This window comes from Rhamphochromis longiceps, linkage group LG14 (genome assembly GCF_057381845.1).
Source record: "Rhamphochromis longiceps isolate RC_006_pf linkage group LG14, R_longiceps_female_GT1.1, whole genome shotgun sequence".
Classification (NCBI taxonomy): domain Eukaryota; kingdom Metazoa; phylum Chordata; class Actinopteri; order Cichliformes; family Cichlidae; genus Rhamphochromis; species Rhamphochromis longiceps.
In genome coordinates, this window is record NC_140570.1 from 42916953 (window position 1) to 42933628 (window position 16676).

Here is a 16676-nt window from a genome sequence, read left to right on the forward strand (position 1 = left end):
GTGACAAAACAAATTTCCCACGTGTGGGACTAATAAAGGTTATCTTATCTTATCTTATCTTATCTTATCTTATCTTAAAAAGGTGGCGCGGTCGTTGATGCTCAGGAAGCAGTAGACCCCCGTTGGTGTTGTTTAGAGTGAGTTGGAGCTTAAAACAGCACCGCAGGGAGCTGAGTGAGAACTTTTATGTCATCTCTCTATTTGCATGTGTGCTTCTGTATTTCTTTATTTATCAACTGTGTTGTTGTGGTGATGAATTTGTATGTTTTTTATGTTTGTTTTCAGCTTTTGATAGTGTAGCAGTGACAATAGTTGGCATACATTAGTGGTTATTTAGGATAGGATGAGCTAATAAGCCATCATGTCTTTGTATTTTGCTAGGAAAATGGGAAATAGATGCAGCAGTTTACTGAAACTTGCAAACATAAGATGCCAGATGCATCTCTCAGGTTGTGTGTCAGTTTTGTGTTATTTCTTAAGGACACAACTTTCAAATTCTGTTCGTCTGCTGTAGATGTTTTTATTTAAGCTGCCAGTTCTTTTGTCCTCTACTTGTTTAGTTTCTTGACATATGTCAAGTTTTTGGCTAATAGCTCTTTGGTAATCACCTTGCTGGTGTGTTATCGTTGTCATTTTTTGTGCAGGAAACAAATTGTGTATTTGTGACAAGCTGCTGGTAATGTGCCAGTAACGAATTTGTCCCTTGAGTTAGGTGCCTTTATTATGTGTGAATGATTCATAGGAACAAACAAATAAAGGACTGCACTGAAAATTATAATAAAATGATGTCCAAAGAAAAATTTGAAGGAGCTTCAGAAAGCCTGAAGAACGTGAAATAAATTACAGAATTAAAAGACAGTTCGGTTCCTTGGAAGCAAAATGTAAAGACAAAATGTTCACACATGGCTCTATGCAACTAAATAAGAGCTTTAGGATTGTCTGAAAGTATTTGTTTGGGTTTTTGCTCGTAATTATCTGCTCCACTCTATGTTCACCTGTTCCTTATTACCCGGCTGCTCTAAAGTGATTTCTGCCAATCTTTGTCAGCTCATCTGTGAGCTTGTTTCACTCATGCGCTCTGCAACAGTCCCTCATGTTATTCTCTGCTTCACAGGTTTTTTACTCATTTTCCACCCCTTGGGCTTTGTTCTCCCAATATCAGCTTTATTTAAATAAGCTTTCTTTATGGTGGTTTTGCTGATTTTCTGTATTCATTTGGAAAAGCTTACAAACCTAACACAAATAATTGGGGTATAACCCTCAATCTCATTGGGCCTGTTTGAGTGCACATATGTCAATGAACTTAAAAAGGGCTAGTATGTGCACTTTGCTAAAGAAATGCTTTGATTATATATATATATACAGTGAGTATATTTTCATAGGTACAGTGGGGCAAAAAAGTATTTAGTCAACCACCGATTGTGCAAGTTCCTCCACCTAAAATGATGACAGAGGTCAGTAATTTGCACCAGAGGTACACTTCAACTGTGAGAGACAGAATGTGAAAAAAAAATCCATGAATTCACATGGTTGGATTTGTAAAGAATTTATTCGTAAATCAGGGTGGAAAATAAGTATTTGCTTGGTGTGCAAAAATCAACTGTGGGAGCAATCATCAGAAAATGGAAGACATACAAGACCACTGATAATCTCCCTCGATCTGGGGCTCCACGCAAGATCTCATCCCGTGGGGTCAAAATGATCATGAGAACGGTGAGCAAAGATCCCAGAACCACACGGGGGGACCTGGTGAATGACCTGCAGAGAGCTGGGACCAAAGTAACAAAGGTCACCATCAGTAACACACTACAACGGCAGGGAATCAAATCCCGCAGTGCCAGACGTGTTCCGCTGCTGAAGCCAGTGCATGTCCAGGCCCGTCTGAAGTTTGCCAGAGAGCACATGGATGATACAGCAGAGGATTGGGAGAATGTCATGTGGTCAGATGAAACCAAAGTAGAACTTTTTGGTATAAACTCAACTCGTTGTGTTTGGAGGAAGAAGAATACTGAGTTGCATCCCAAGAACACCATACCTACTGTGAAGCATGGGGGTGGAAACATCATGCTATGGGGCTGTTTTTCTGCCAAGGGGACAGGACGACTGATCCGTGTTAAGGACAGAATGAATGGGGCCATGTATCGTGAGATTTTGAGCCAAAACCTCCTTCCATCAGTGAGAACTTTGAAGATGAAACGAGGCTGGGTCTTCCAACATGACAATGATCCAAAACACACCACCCGGGCAACAAAGGAGTGGCTCCGTAAGAAGCATTTGAAAGTCCTGGAGTGGCCTAGCCAGTCTCCAGACCTCAACCCCATAGAAAATCTGTGGCGGGAGTTGAAAGTCCGTGTTGCTCGGCGACAGCCCCAAAACATCACTGCTCTCGAGAAGATCTGCATGGAGGAATGGGCCAAAATACCAGCTACTGTGTGTGCAAACCTGGTAAAGACCTATAGTAAACGTTTGACCTCTGTTATTGCCAACAAAGGTTATGTTACAAAGTATTGAGTTGTATTTTTGTTATTGACCAAATACTTATTATGTAGTGTGAAGCGCTTTGGGGTCCTTAGGGACTAGAAAAGCGCTATACAAATGCAGGCCATTTACCATTTAGTGCTTAGTGGGTTGCCCTTTGTGTTCTTATCATGTTGTTTCACACAACCAATACTAAGGCTTGATGTGAGGTTTATAAAGGAGTGCAGGCTGCCAGTGAGAGAAGTGAGACAAAAGAGTTGTCATACTGGGAATGGTTGCTTAAGCTCACTCTGCTGTCCTTTCATATTTATCGACATGAATTCCAATTATTGTGATTGCATGAAAATAATTATGCAAGCTAGGCATAATGTGTCAGGCTTTGATTGTTGCTGCCAGAGGGGACTCTGGAACAGCATTTTTCTTTTTTTCCTCCTTTCTTCAGTAAAGAGGGCTGCAATGGATCTGATGTTAGAGAAGCTAAGAAAAAAATACAAGCACTTTCTTTAGCATGTAGGGATTCTTCTTAAACTCGCCAACTTAGCTGCAATGGTGATATATTCTTTTCAGGCTTTATTAGTCCTGACATCAGATCAAATACTGGAAAACTCCAGCTGGCAGACTGTTCAAGGATAGATGTGCAGATTATAAGCTAAACTGCAGATTCAAAGATCAACTAAAGATCAGTCTTTATAAGCATTTCTGACTTGTTTTGTTTGATGTGTTATCTTCATTTTCTGAACTGTAGAGCAACTGAAAGGTCCACTGGAGGAGTATGTGAACAAACGCTATCCCGGCCTGGTGAAGATTGTAAGGAACCAAAAGAGAGAGGGATTGATCAGGGCCAGGATCGAGGGTTGGAAGGTAGCCACTGCTGAGGTGACAGGATTTTTTGATGCCCATGTGGAGTTCACCCCATCATGGTGAGTGGGTCCTATCATCTAGCGGGAAGCACGGTGTTATTAACAGTCAGGAGTGAATTTTTGGTATTTGGAAAAAGGCTTATTTTAGTGTAAATTAAAGTGAAACACAGCATTCAAAAACAAAAATGACATGTACTCAAAATTAAATCTGGAAAAAAACATATCTTTGCCAAATGTATGAACATTGGAATAACTTATAGAGAGATACTCCCATACGGTTTATGACAAAATTTAATCCAAAGTGATTGATGGCCCTAATCATGACCTTTTGACCTCCCCCCTCCCCCCCGGAAGCGAGTAATGACCGTGACGAATTGCATCCGGAGAAGGGGGGGGGGCGGGAACCCCCCGACATCCGGAGAAGGGGGGGCGAACCCCGGAAGCGCGCCATCTGTCGCTAAGCGTGTCGAATTGCATCCTGAGAAGGGAGGGGGGGTAAACCTCCGGAAGCGCGCCATCTGTTGTTGGGAAAAAAAAAGAAAAAAGTTTTTAGAGGGAGGAGAATAAAAGCAGAGAGGAGGAGTTCACAATTTCTAAGCCTCAGACACACAAGATGGATTTCATTCTGCAGCCCAGCAGCTCTCCTGTGTCCGATGAGATCTGCTCTCCCAAAGAAGAAGGCTTTGAATATGCCATATTCAATTACAGCATATTTACTAAGGAAGGCCTCGATCCGGACCTTATGACACTTCCGGAAATACTCCGGAATTGTCTAGTCATTTTCAGACCTGATGCGTCATGTTCCATAAACATGAGGGGAGGGGTTTGGTTCCTGAAGCACAGCGGTGATGCAGCAGCTGATTTTGTGCTGTATAGAGAGACAGAGCGGCAGCTAGTTTTCCGCAAACTCATAGTCTGAATTCTGTTTCAATATTATGACGATTTTCTCTGTATTTCTTAATGGGAATAAAGAGTGACTTCCTGTAGAGATTTCAATAGTATTTTATTTTCCTATAATACAGACGCAGTAAAAAAAACCTTTAAGATGATCTGCCTAGCAACAAATTGCATTTTTAGGCTACACCATAGCTTGTGATGAAAAGAAGAACTTTCTATCCGCTTGTAACCTACAGGCTGCCTACCCCGTATGTGTAAAAATGAATAAATATCCCTTAGTGAATACTTTTCTTTGAATACTACTTTTCCTTTTGAGAATCCCTTTTACAAGGGACTGAAAAAACAAACCATAATTGCCGTGACAGGCGATCTTGTTTCACACACACACACACACACACACACACACACACACACACACACACACACACACACACCGCGGGTCAAGGAGGAGTGAGATATCAGATATCAGTTTTTTCTCAATGCTTATAACCTATAACGCGCCCCCCAAAACAATATTATTATTATTAAAACATCTATAAGGTAGGTTTTGCGCAGCCTGCTCCTTGTCAGACCAAAGTTTTTTTCTTCATTACTTTTAGCTACTTTTACACTGGGTTTTCTCAATAGACAGAAAATGAAAATGAGGAGTCAACAGCCGATATTATCATTGCTTGTAACCCGGTAAATAATTTCGTACATCTCCCCATAAAATAAGCCTTAGTGGAAAAAAGCTCATATTCGAATAAGTTTATTCCCCTCTGTGGGAAAGAGTTTTTTTCTCAGAGTCAACCATGAGGCGAGTTTTGTCAACAGCAATTGTCCATTTGGTAAAACAAATATCCGCCTCTAAGTCGTATTTTACCGTTGCAGAATGTGGAAAACAGACAGCCCTCACAGGAGGCACCCAGGGGCCCACCTCACACACCATAGTTAAAATATTTAAATTTCAACTAAATTTGTAGTAATGATCGGATTTCCTCACTTATCTACACCACACTCCTTGATTTCTTATCGTTTCTTATCGTTCCTCTGTCCCTTAATAGAAACTATCCTCCCTTTCAGTTGTCTTTTGCACTTCCATATCGCAAAGCAGTTACTGTAGGTTATTTTCTGCTTATGCATTAATGTAATTAATTAACTTATTTATCCTTAAGTACGGTAATGACTTGAGTTCTAATGCTTTTTGTCTCTTGAGTTAGCCGTCAATGTGGGATTTTTTTACCCTTTTGTTCAGTTAAAGCTGCCTTTCATTCTTCAACGCAGCTTAAACTCTAATAGGTAAGCTTTCTTGTAATTTCTTAGTTCTGCAGGCTTCTTGAAAGACATCCGAGACTCTTCTTTGGATGCTGGATGCCTTTTGTTTTGTTTTCTGTCAAGATGATCCCACACTGCTTCGATTATCTTGAGGTTCGAACCCTGGAGAGATCAATCCATGACTGATGCGTTGTTTCATCCAGGCATACTTTGACTACAATGGCAGTATGTTTGCGATCATTGTCGTACTGAAAGTTGCTGCCAATCAGACATTACTTGGTATTACATGGTCGATCAAAATCTGGTGGAACTTTTCTACATTCATAATTTGATTAATTTGGATAAGAGCTCCAACAACACTGGCTGAAATCCAGCCTCAAAGCACGGTAGAGTATCCACGCTGTGTTAAAGACGGCTATAGACATTCACTGTTGTATCTCTCTTCGGACCTCTTCCATGCATATTTCAAATTTGGATTCATTACTCCATAAGACATATTACAGCTGATTTCTTTTTCCAGTCAATTTCTTGTGTAATTTGGCACACCTCAGCCTTATTTTTCTCTGTTCTCCTTCCTTAAGAATGGCTTATTAACAGCCACCCTTCCAACTCAGATAACTTTTGATGAAATGTTTACAGCACTTGAGTTACTCGCCACGGCCATCCTAAATGCTAAGAACACTAAACTTTAATTCTAAATTACGTTAACCAGAAAAAACAAGCCAAAGTCGAGATGTTGCTGAGCTGACCTGTGCTATGCTATGCCTTCTAAAGCACGTATAATGTAAACAGAACTGGTCTTTGCACAGAAGCCTGTGGAGCTTCATAATTAACCTCAGTGTGTGAAGAGCACTCTCCATTTAATAATAGCTGTAATAAAATGTTATGGCCGACGGTGTTAAACGCTGCACTTGGGTCTAGCAGGGAAGATTTCAACTTTTCAATACGAATGAAGGCTGAAAACTGATTAGATTAATGTCTGATGATCTTTTCTGTGCTTCTTCAAGTTTGTAACACCAAACATATTAAAGGATGATGTAAGGCTCACAGGAAGAGTTTAATTAGACACACATTTACTATTTTCTTTATACTCTTTCTTTCTTGACATGTTTAATATGATTACTATCAGAGGAGAAAATGACCCTTGTGTAGTTTAAAAAAGTTTTATTTAATCAAACTGTAATGTTGTTGAACTCTGACGGACGTGTCTTTTAATCTTGTCAACAAATCCTTAATCATCTAAATCTGCCATTTATCATCTAGTAAAATGTTCCCTCTGCTTCTGCTGCACATCTCCCCGGACACTCTCCGCTTCACCTGTCCTGTGCAGGTGGTCCAACCCCTGCCTGCCTCCTTAAACTGGGGTGTTTAAATCTCTTTACCTCTGTTGTGAACTTCACACAAAGTTTGTGGTAACAAAATCAAACTGACGAGGATCTCGTTTGAAAAACACACACTCACGAGACAAAATAAAAACAGACTGCTCAAAGCAAAAGCAGAGCCCTCACAGCTGGTAGTACAAAACACAGCGACAACATGCGTATTAGATACCCTCAGTGCCAGAAGCATAAATATGAAAAAATGTGATCACCAAGAGTATCCTAACAACGGCGTTGAGGTGGGTGTTACAGTAAAAAAAAAAAGTAGCCAAATTTTCATCTGAAAATGTTGAATTTTAGTAAAAACAATGCTCTGTAGTTTGATACTGTCGTTACAGACTAAGCAGATGTTTAAAGCCTTCGGACGCTCATTTGAAACGCACTCATTCTCCTTATCAGCTGGAAACATTAAAGCCGTAAAATGACTTTTTCAAACGGATAAAAACTATTGAACAACAGCAATGTTGAGCCTGTTCCAAAATTTGGATGTACATGTGTTGAAGGTGTGGGTCTTGTTGAATTATTAAACATACATTCTTTAATTTTTCGAGCCACAAAAACAACAACTTTTAATTTTCTTCTGCTTGAGTATCGGCCTCGGGTAGCTCTACTTATCATTGCTCAGTCAGTTGTCTGTTTGTGCTACTTTTTTAAGGAGCAGCGTATTATTGGTAAGGGTGACTTTATGTGTTTAGCTACTTAAGTGGAAGTACTGTGGATAGTTTTACCTTACATACATAGATCTACCAATACAGCTTCTGAGGTAACTGTTTACAAAATGTTATAATCTATTCAAAGGTTCTTTGCAATTTTACATTGATAAACATTATCCTTAACACATTTGGCCCACATAAAGTACTATGGCCATCACACTGTCATTTAGAATTGTTTAAATAACTCCTGTCTTAAGTCCTTCCATCAAAAAAAAAAAAAAAAAAAAAAAAAAACATGGTTCACTTTTACATCACAAAATGTTAGAAATATAAGTCGTTCATAACAAACTGAAAGGTTGGGAGTTTAAAAATCCAAACCGATGGAAGAATCAGAATCAGAATACTTTATTGATCCCTGGGGGAAATTATTTTTTGTTACAGTGCTCCATTATAAACCAACATTAAGACAAGACAGACAATACACTAACTAAGAATAGTACAATATATACATATATATACATACATACATACATACATACATAAGTCACTCATAAATAAATAGCTGGAAAAGAAACATGTGTAGCTGTAGCAGCAAACAGTGTGTTAAGTGGATGCGTTGTACAGGGAGATGGCCACAGGCAGGAAAGATTTCCTGTGTCGTTCAGTGGTGCTTTTCGGTAATCTCAGTCTCTCACTGAACGTGCTCCTGTGACTGACCAGCATGTCATGGAGTGGGTGGGAGGTGTTATCCAACATTGTCTTTATCTTGGACAGCATCCGCCTCTCCGACACCACCTTGAGGGTGTCCAGCTCCATCCCCACAACATTGCTGGCCTTACGGATTAGTTTATCGAGTCTGTTGGCATCTGCGACCCTCAGCCTGCTCCCCCAGCATGCAACAGCATAGAGGATCGCACTGGCCACAACAGACTCATAGAAAACTCATAGAAAATAGGAAGCAGAAGTAGAAGACTATAACGTCTCAGAGCACACGGTGTCTATTATTGTGTAGACATGTATAAATAAGAGCTTAATAAAGATGCTTAATTTCTTAAGAAATAAACAGGTGGAGTGATCTTTATCAAAAGTGGATGTTGCATCTGTGGCTAAACCACTGTACCCAAAAAAACTTTAAAAATCTACTGTGTGTGAGGCTGTGTAAGTAAAGCTTGCCCTTCACACCCGCGTGTAATAAACCATTTGTTGGGGGGTTGTGGATTTGGCACCTCAGCATTGTGAAAGTGGGGAAACATGTTTCTGGCTGTGCATAAGATTTCTGCTTACAAATTAGAATCTCAGTTCTAAATGAAATTCAGATGTTTTTTTAAGTATGGCTAATGTATTATTTGACTTCTAAGACACACACACACACACACACACACACACACACACACACACACACACACAAGAACAACACAGAGAAGAAGAAGAGGGGGTCGTTTTACTACGCATCATAAAAACGCAATCATTCATAACATGGACAGTGAGAAGTAAAACTCGTCGTCTTACCACATGTTATATTCTGTAAACTTAAAATAATCCGCAGAAATTAGAGTTTAGTGTTTTAATTCATCTATTAAAAAACACGAGTCAACATTACTGAAGTGACGCTTTAACGATGCGTCTTATCATCGTGTTTATGATGATAAAACATGTTCTCTCGTTAGTAGATGTCTGCGCTGTCACTTGTCACGAAAATGTTCAGAGCCAGGGTTCCTCTTTAATTACCATTGATCGTTAATAGGGTCACAAAAGATTTGTCGCATTATCCCCATAAACAAAATGCTTTTATAGAAATCATTGTGATACAAATATTTAGATTCTTGATTCACAATGTGCACGAACTCAAAATCTTTAGAGGTTCATATTTACTGATACTGTCGTGACCTTCCTTCTGTGATTGGATTTTCACTTATTGTCGGCTTTACAGTCACATAAAATTCATTCCAATTTTTTGCCTTTGCTTCAATTAAGGTGTTTCTTTAAATCTACAGCAGCTCCCTTTTCAAAAGGTTTACTGACATAGTAAGGAAGTAGCTAGGGAACTCGGTAAGTATGAGCAACAACAGCTTAGGGACTGTTTCTACAATAAAGAGGAATTCATCATCATCTGCAGTTCATCAAAAAAAAAAAACAATTCAGCAGATCCTCAAAGTATGGATACAATCTGTTTTCAGCTGTAGAGGTACGCTTCACGTACTTATCAACATGCAGTTTAGAGGCTTGCATTAGAGTGCTTTGGTACTTGGACCTCTTTTATTTAGCACGGTTATACCGTTGTGTATTTAGCTATATAAATATGCTCAAGAGTCTATCGTATGTTTGTCATGCAATTAAAAATTCAAAAATATAATTTTTAAATCAGTAACTTTGCAAATTTAGCGCGGACCCTCACCCCTCCCTCCGGCTCCCACGGCCCCGCTGTCACCGTAAGACTCATACTCTTCCCCCCACGTATGCTGCTATTGATCGTTGTCAGTTGTCAGTAAACCTTTTGAAAAGGGAGCTGCTGTAGATTTAAAGAAACACCTTAATTGAAGCAAAGGCAAAAAATTGGAATGAATTTTATGTGACTGTAAAGCCGACAATAAGTGAAAATCCAAAAAACGCCTCCAATCCTAATGATCTCCCCCCCCCCCCCCCTCTCCCTCTCTCTCTGTGTGTGTGTGTGTGTGTGTGTGTGTGTGTGTGTGTGTGTGTGTGTGTGTGTGTGTGTGTGTCCTCACAGAAGGAAGGTCACGACAGGAGCTTTTTTCAATCAGTTTTTACAAGAAGTGTAGCTCATACAATGGTATAAATGTATTATTTGCGATACTTTATAAATATGAACCTCTAAAGATTTTGAGTTCGTGCACATTGTGAATCAAGAATCTAAATATTTGTATCACAATGATTTCTATAAAAGCATTTTGTTTATGGGGATAATGCGACAAATCTTTTGTGACCCTATTAACGATCAATGGTAATTAAAGAGGAACCCTGGCTCTGAACATTTTCGTGACAAGTGACAGCGCAGACATCTACTAACGAGAGAACATGTTTTATCATCATAAACACGATGATAAGACGCATCGTTAAAGCGTCACTTCAGTAATGTTGACTCGTGTTTTTTAATAGATGAATTAAAACACTAAACTCTAATTTCTGCGGATTATTTTAAGTTTACAGAATATAACATGTGGTAAGACGACGAGTTTTACTTCTCACTGTCCATGTTATGAATGATTGCGTTTTTATGATGCGTAGTAAAACGACCCCCTCTTCTTCTTCTCTGTGTTGTTCTTGTGTGTGTGTGTGTGTGTGTGTGTGTGTGTGTGTGTGTGTGTGTGTGTGTGTGTGTGTGTGTCTTAGAAGTCAAATAATACATTAGCCATACTTAAAAAAAACATCTGAATTTCATTTAGAACTGAGATTCTAAGTTGTAAGCAGAAATCTTATGCACAGCCAGAAACATGTTTCCCCACTTTCACAATGCTGAGGTGCCAAATCCACAACCCCTCAACAAATGGTTTATTACACGCGGGTGTGAAGGGCAAGCTTTACTTACACAGCCTCACACACAGTAGATTTTTAAAGTTTTTTTGGGTACAGTGGTTTAGCCAGAGATGCAACATCCACTTTTGATAAAGATCACTCCACCTGTTTATTTCTTAAGAAATTAAGCATCTTTATTAAGCTCTTATTTATACATGTCTACACAATAATAGACACCGTGTGCTCTGAGACGTTATAGTCTTCTACTTCTGCTTCCTATTTTCTATGAGTTTTCTATGAGTCTGTTGTGGCCAGTGCGATCCTCTATGCTGTTGCATGCTGGGGGAGCAGGCTGAGGGTCGCAGATGCCAACAGACTCGATAAACTGATCCGTAAGGCCAGCAATGTTGTGGGGATGGAGCTGGACACCCTCAAGGTGGTGTCGGAGAGGCGGATGCTGTCCAAGATAAAGACAATGTTGGATAACACCTCCCACCCACTCCATGACATGCTGGTCAGTCACAGGAGCACGTTCAGTGAGAGACTGAGATTACCGAAAAGCACCACTGAACGACACAGGAAATCTTTCCTGCCTGTGGCCATCTCCCTGTACAACGCATCCACTTAACACACTGTTTGCTGCTACAGCTACACATGTTTCTTTTCCAGCTATTTATTTATGAGTGACTTATGTATGTATGTATGTATGTATGTATATATATGTATATATTGTACTATTCTTAGTTAGTGTATTGTCTGTCTTGTCTTAATGTTGGTTTATAATGGAGCACTGTAACAAAAAATAATTTCCCCCAGGGATCAATAAAGTATTCTGATTCTGATTCTTCCATCGGTTTGGATTTTTAAACTCCCAACCTTTCAGTTTGTTATGAACGACTTATATTTCTAACATTTTGTGATGTAAAAGTGAACCATGTTTTTTTTTTTTTTTTTTTTTTTTTTTGATGGAAGGACTTAAGACAGGAGTTATTTAAACAATTCTAAATGACAGTGTGATGGCCATAGTACTTTATGTGGGCCAAATGTGTTAAGGATAATGTTTATCAATGTAAAATTGCAAAGAACCTTTGAATAGATTATAACATTTTGTAAACAGTTACCTCAGAAGCTGTATTGGTAGATCTATGTATGTAAGGTAAAACTATCCACAGTACTTCCACTTAAGTAGCTAAACACATAAAGTCACCCTTACCAATAATACGCTGCTCCTTAAAAAAGTAGCACAAACAGACAACTGACTGAGCAATGATAAGTAGAGCTACCCGAGGCCGATACTCAAGCAGAAGAAAATTAAAAGTTGTTGTTTTTGTGGCTCGAAAAATTAAAGAATGTATGTTTAATAATTCAACAAGACCCACACCTTCAACACATGTACATCCAAATTTTGGAACAGGCTCAACATTGCTGTTGTTCAATAGTTTTTATCCGTTTGAAAAAGTCATTTTACGGCTTTAATGTTTCCAGCTGATAAGGAGAATGAGTGCGTTTCAAATGAGCGTCCGAAGGCTTTAAACATCTGCTTAGTCTGTAACGACAGTATCAAACTACAGAGCATTGTTTTTACTAAAATTCAACATTTTCAGATGAAAATTTGGCTACTTTTTTTTTTTACTGTAACACCCACCTCAACGCCGTTGTTAGGATACTCTTGGTGATCACATTTTTTCATATTTATGCTTCTGGCACTGAGGGTATCTAATACGCATGTTGTCGCTGTGTTTTGTACTACCAGCTGTGAGGGCTCTGCTTTTGCTTTGAGCAGTCTGTTTTTATTTTGTCTCGTGAGTGTGTGTTTTTCAAACGAGATCCTCGTCAGTTTGATTTTGTTACCACAAACTTTGTGTGAAGTTCACAACAGAGGTAAAGAGATTTAAACACCCCAGTTTAAGGAGGCAGGCAGGGGTTGGACCACCTGCACAGGACAGGTGAAGCGGAGAGTGTCCGGGGAGATGTGCAGCAGAAGCAGAGGGAACATTTTACTAGATGATAAATGGCAGATTTAGATGATTAAGGATTTGTTGACAAGATTAAAAGACACGTCCGTCAGAGTTCAACAACATTACAGTTTGATTAAATAAAACTTTTTTAAACTACACAAGGGTCATTTTCTCCTCTGATAGTAATCATATTAAACATGTCAAGAAAGAAAGAGTATAAAGAAAATAGTAAATGTGTGTCTAATTAAACTCTTCCTGTGAGCCTTACATCATCCTTTAATATGTTTGGTGTTACAAACTTGAAGAAGCACAGAAAAGATCATCAGACATTAATCTAATCAGTTTTCAGCCTTCATTCGTATTGAAAAGTTGAAATCTTCCCTGCTAGACCCAAGTGCAGCGTTTAACACCGTCGGCCATAACATTTTATTACAGCTATTATTAAATGGAGAGTGCTCTTCACACACTGAGGTTAATTATGAAGCTCCACAGGCTTCTGTGCAAAGACCAGTTCTGTTTACATTATACGTGCTTTAGAAGGCATAGCATAGCACAGGTCAGCTCAGCAACATCTCGACTTTGGCTTGTTTTTTCTGGTTAACGTAATTTAGAATTAAAGTTTAGTGTTCTTAGCATTTAGGATGGCCGTGGCGAGTAACTCAAGTGCTGTAAACATTTCATCAAAAGTTATCTGAGTTGGAAGGGTGGCTGTTAATAAGCCATTCTTAAGGAAGGAGAACAGAGAAAAATAAGGCTGAGGTGTGCCAAATTACACAAGAAATTGACTGGAAAAAGAAATCAGCTGTAATATGTCTTATGGAGTAATGAATCCAAATTTGAAATATGCATGGAAGAGGTCCGAAGAGAGATACAACAGTGAATGTCTATAGCCGTCTTTAACACAGCGTGGATACTCTACCGTGCTTTGAGGCTGGATTTCAGCCAGTGTTGTTGGAGCTCTTATCCAAATTAATCAAATTATGAATGTAGAAAAGTTCCACCAGATTTTGATCGACCATGTAATACCAAGTAATGTCTGATTGGCAGCAACTTTCAGTACGACAATGATCGCAAACATACTGCCATTGTAGTCAAAGTATGCCTGGATGAAACAACGCATCAGTCATGGATTGATCTCTCCAGGGTTCGAACCTCAAGATAATCGAAGCAGTGTGGGATCATCTTGACAGAAAACAAAACAAAAGGCATCCAGCATCCAAAGAAGAGTCTCGGATGTCTTTCAAGAAGCCTGCAGAACTAAGAAATTACAAGAAAGCTTACCTATTAGAGTTTAAGCTGCGTTGAAGAATGAAAGGCAGCTTTAACTGAACAAAAGGGTAAAAAAATCCCACATTGACGGCTAACTCAAGAGACAAAAAGCATTAGAACTCAAGTCATTACCGTACTTAAGGATAAATAAGTTAATTAATTACATTAATGCATAAGCAGAAAATAACCTACAGTAACTGCTTTGCGATATGGAAGTGCAAAAGACAACTGAAAGGGAGGATAGTTTCTATTAAGGGACAGAGGAACGATAAGAAACGATAAGAAATCAAGGAGTGTGGTGTAGATAAGTGAGGAAATCCGATCATTACTACAAATTTAGTTGAAATTTAAATATTTTAACTATGGTGTGTGAGGTGGGCCCCTGGGTGCCTCCTGTGAGGGCTGTCTGTTTTCCACATTCTGCAACGGTAAAATACGACTTAGAGGCGGATATTTGTTTTACCAAATGGACAATTGCTGTTGACAAAACTCGCCTCATGGTTGACTCTGAGAAAAAAACTCTTTCCCACAGAGGGGAATAAACGTATTCGAATATGAGCTTTTTTCCACTAAGGCTTATTTTATGGGGAGATGTACGAAATTATTTACCGGGTTACAAGCAATGATAATATCGGCTGTTGACTCCTCATTTTCATTTTCTGTCTATTGAGAAAACCCAGTGTAAAAGTAGCTAAAAGTAATGAAGAAAAAAACTTTGGTCTGACAAGGAGCAGGCTGCGCAAAACCTACCTTATAGATGTTTTAATAATAATAATATTGTTTTGGGGGGCGCGTTATAGGTTATAAGCATTGAGAAAAAACTGATATCTGATATCTCACTCCTCCTTGACCCGCGGTGTGTGTGTGTGTGTGTGTGTGTGTGTGTGTGTGTGTGTGTGTGTGTGTGTGTGTGTGTGTGTGTGTGTGTGTGAAACAAGATCGCCTGTCACGGCAATTATGGTTTGTTTTTTCAGTCCCTTGTAAAAGGGATTCTCAAAAGGAAAAGTAGTATTCAAAGAAAAGTATTCACTAAGGGATATTTATTCATTTTTACACATACGGGGTAGGCAGCCTGTAGGTTACAAGCGGATAGAAAGTTCTTCTTTTCATCACAAGCTATGGTGTAGCCTAAAAATGCAATTTGTTGCTAGGCAGATCATCTTAAAGGTTTTTTTTACTGCGTCTGTATTATAGGAAAATAAAATACTATTGAAATCTCTACAGGAAGTCACTCTTTATTCCCATTAAGAAATACAGAGAAAATCGTCATAATATTGAAACAGAATTCAGACTATGAGTTTGCGGAAAACTAGCTGCCGCTCTGTCTCTCTATACAGCACAAAATCAGCTGCTGCATCACCGCTGTGCTTCAGGAACCAAACCCCTCCCCTCATGTTTATGGAACATGACGCATCAGGTCTGAAAATGACTAGACAATTCCGGAGTATTTCCGGAAGTGTCATAAGGTCCGGATCGAGGCCTTCCTTAGTAAATATGCTGTATTTGAATATGGCATATTCAAAGCCTTCTTCTTTGGGAGAGCAGATCTCATCGGACACAGGAGAGCTGCTGGGCTGCAGAATGAAATCCATCTTGTGTGTCTGAGGCTTAGAAATTGTGAACTCCTCCTCTCTGCTTTTATTCTCCTCCCTCTAAAAACTTTTTTCTTTTTTTTTCCCAACAACAGATGGCGCGCTTCCGGAGGTTTACCCCCCCTCCCTTCTCAGGATGCAATTCGACACGCTTAGCGACAGATGGCGCGCTTCCGGGGTTCGCCCCCCCTTCTCCGGATGTCGGGGGGTTCCCGCCCCCCCCTTCTCCGGATGCAATTCGTCACGGTCATTACTCGCTTCCGGGGGGGAGGGGCGAGGTCAAAAGGTCATGATTAGGGCCATCAATCACTTCGGATTAAATTTTGTCATAAACCGTATGGGAGTATCTCTCTACTTATTCATGATAACAACAATGACAATAATAGAGCTTTGGGTATCAGTGTTAAAAGAGTGCTACAAAGTGCAAAGAAACCATGGAAAGAGAAGACAAAGGATAGCTGAAGCTGCATAAAAGGAAGAGCCAAGCTATTTCACGCCTGAGAAGTTTTAAAATGAGACACTTGAGGCTGTGGGATCAGGTTGAACGGATTTTATTTAAAAAAAAACATCACAAGCACACATAAAACACACACCAAAACAGGACCCCTCTTGGAGAACTTGTCGTAAAAGTAAATTTTTAGTAACCATAAAAAATGAAGGTTTTGTACTAATTCAAAAAAGCTGAGCGCTTGGTGGTGAACTGAATCAAAGGCTAAATACTGTCAAGAAATTAGCATGCAATGAGGGACCTTATTAACCCCGCTAAGACAACTGCCACATCCTGTTGATGTCTTTTTGTGGATCTCATTTTCGAGCTCAGTGCATAACTTAAGGTATACCGTGCAGTTCTCTCACTGCCCCC

The 16676-nt window shown here is 39.4% G+C and overlaps 1 pseudogene; it reads left to right on the forward strand.

The window, feature by feature from the left end:
• LOC146654921 (polypeptide N-acetylgalactosaminyltransferase 17-like) overlaps positions 1 to 16676 on the forward strand; it is a 29627-nt pseudogene that overhangs the window by 1188 nt on the left and 11763 nt on the right.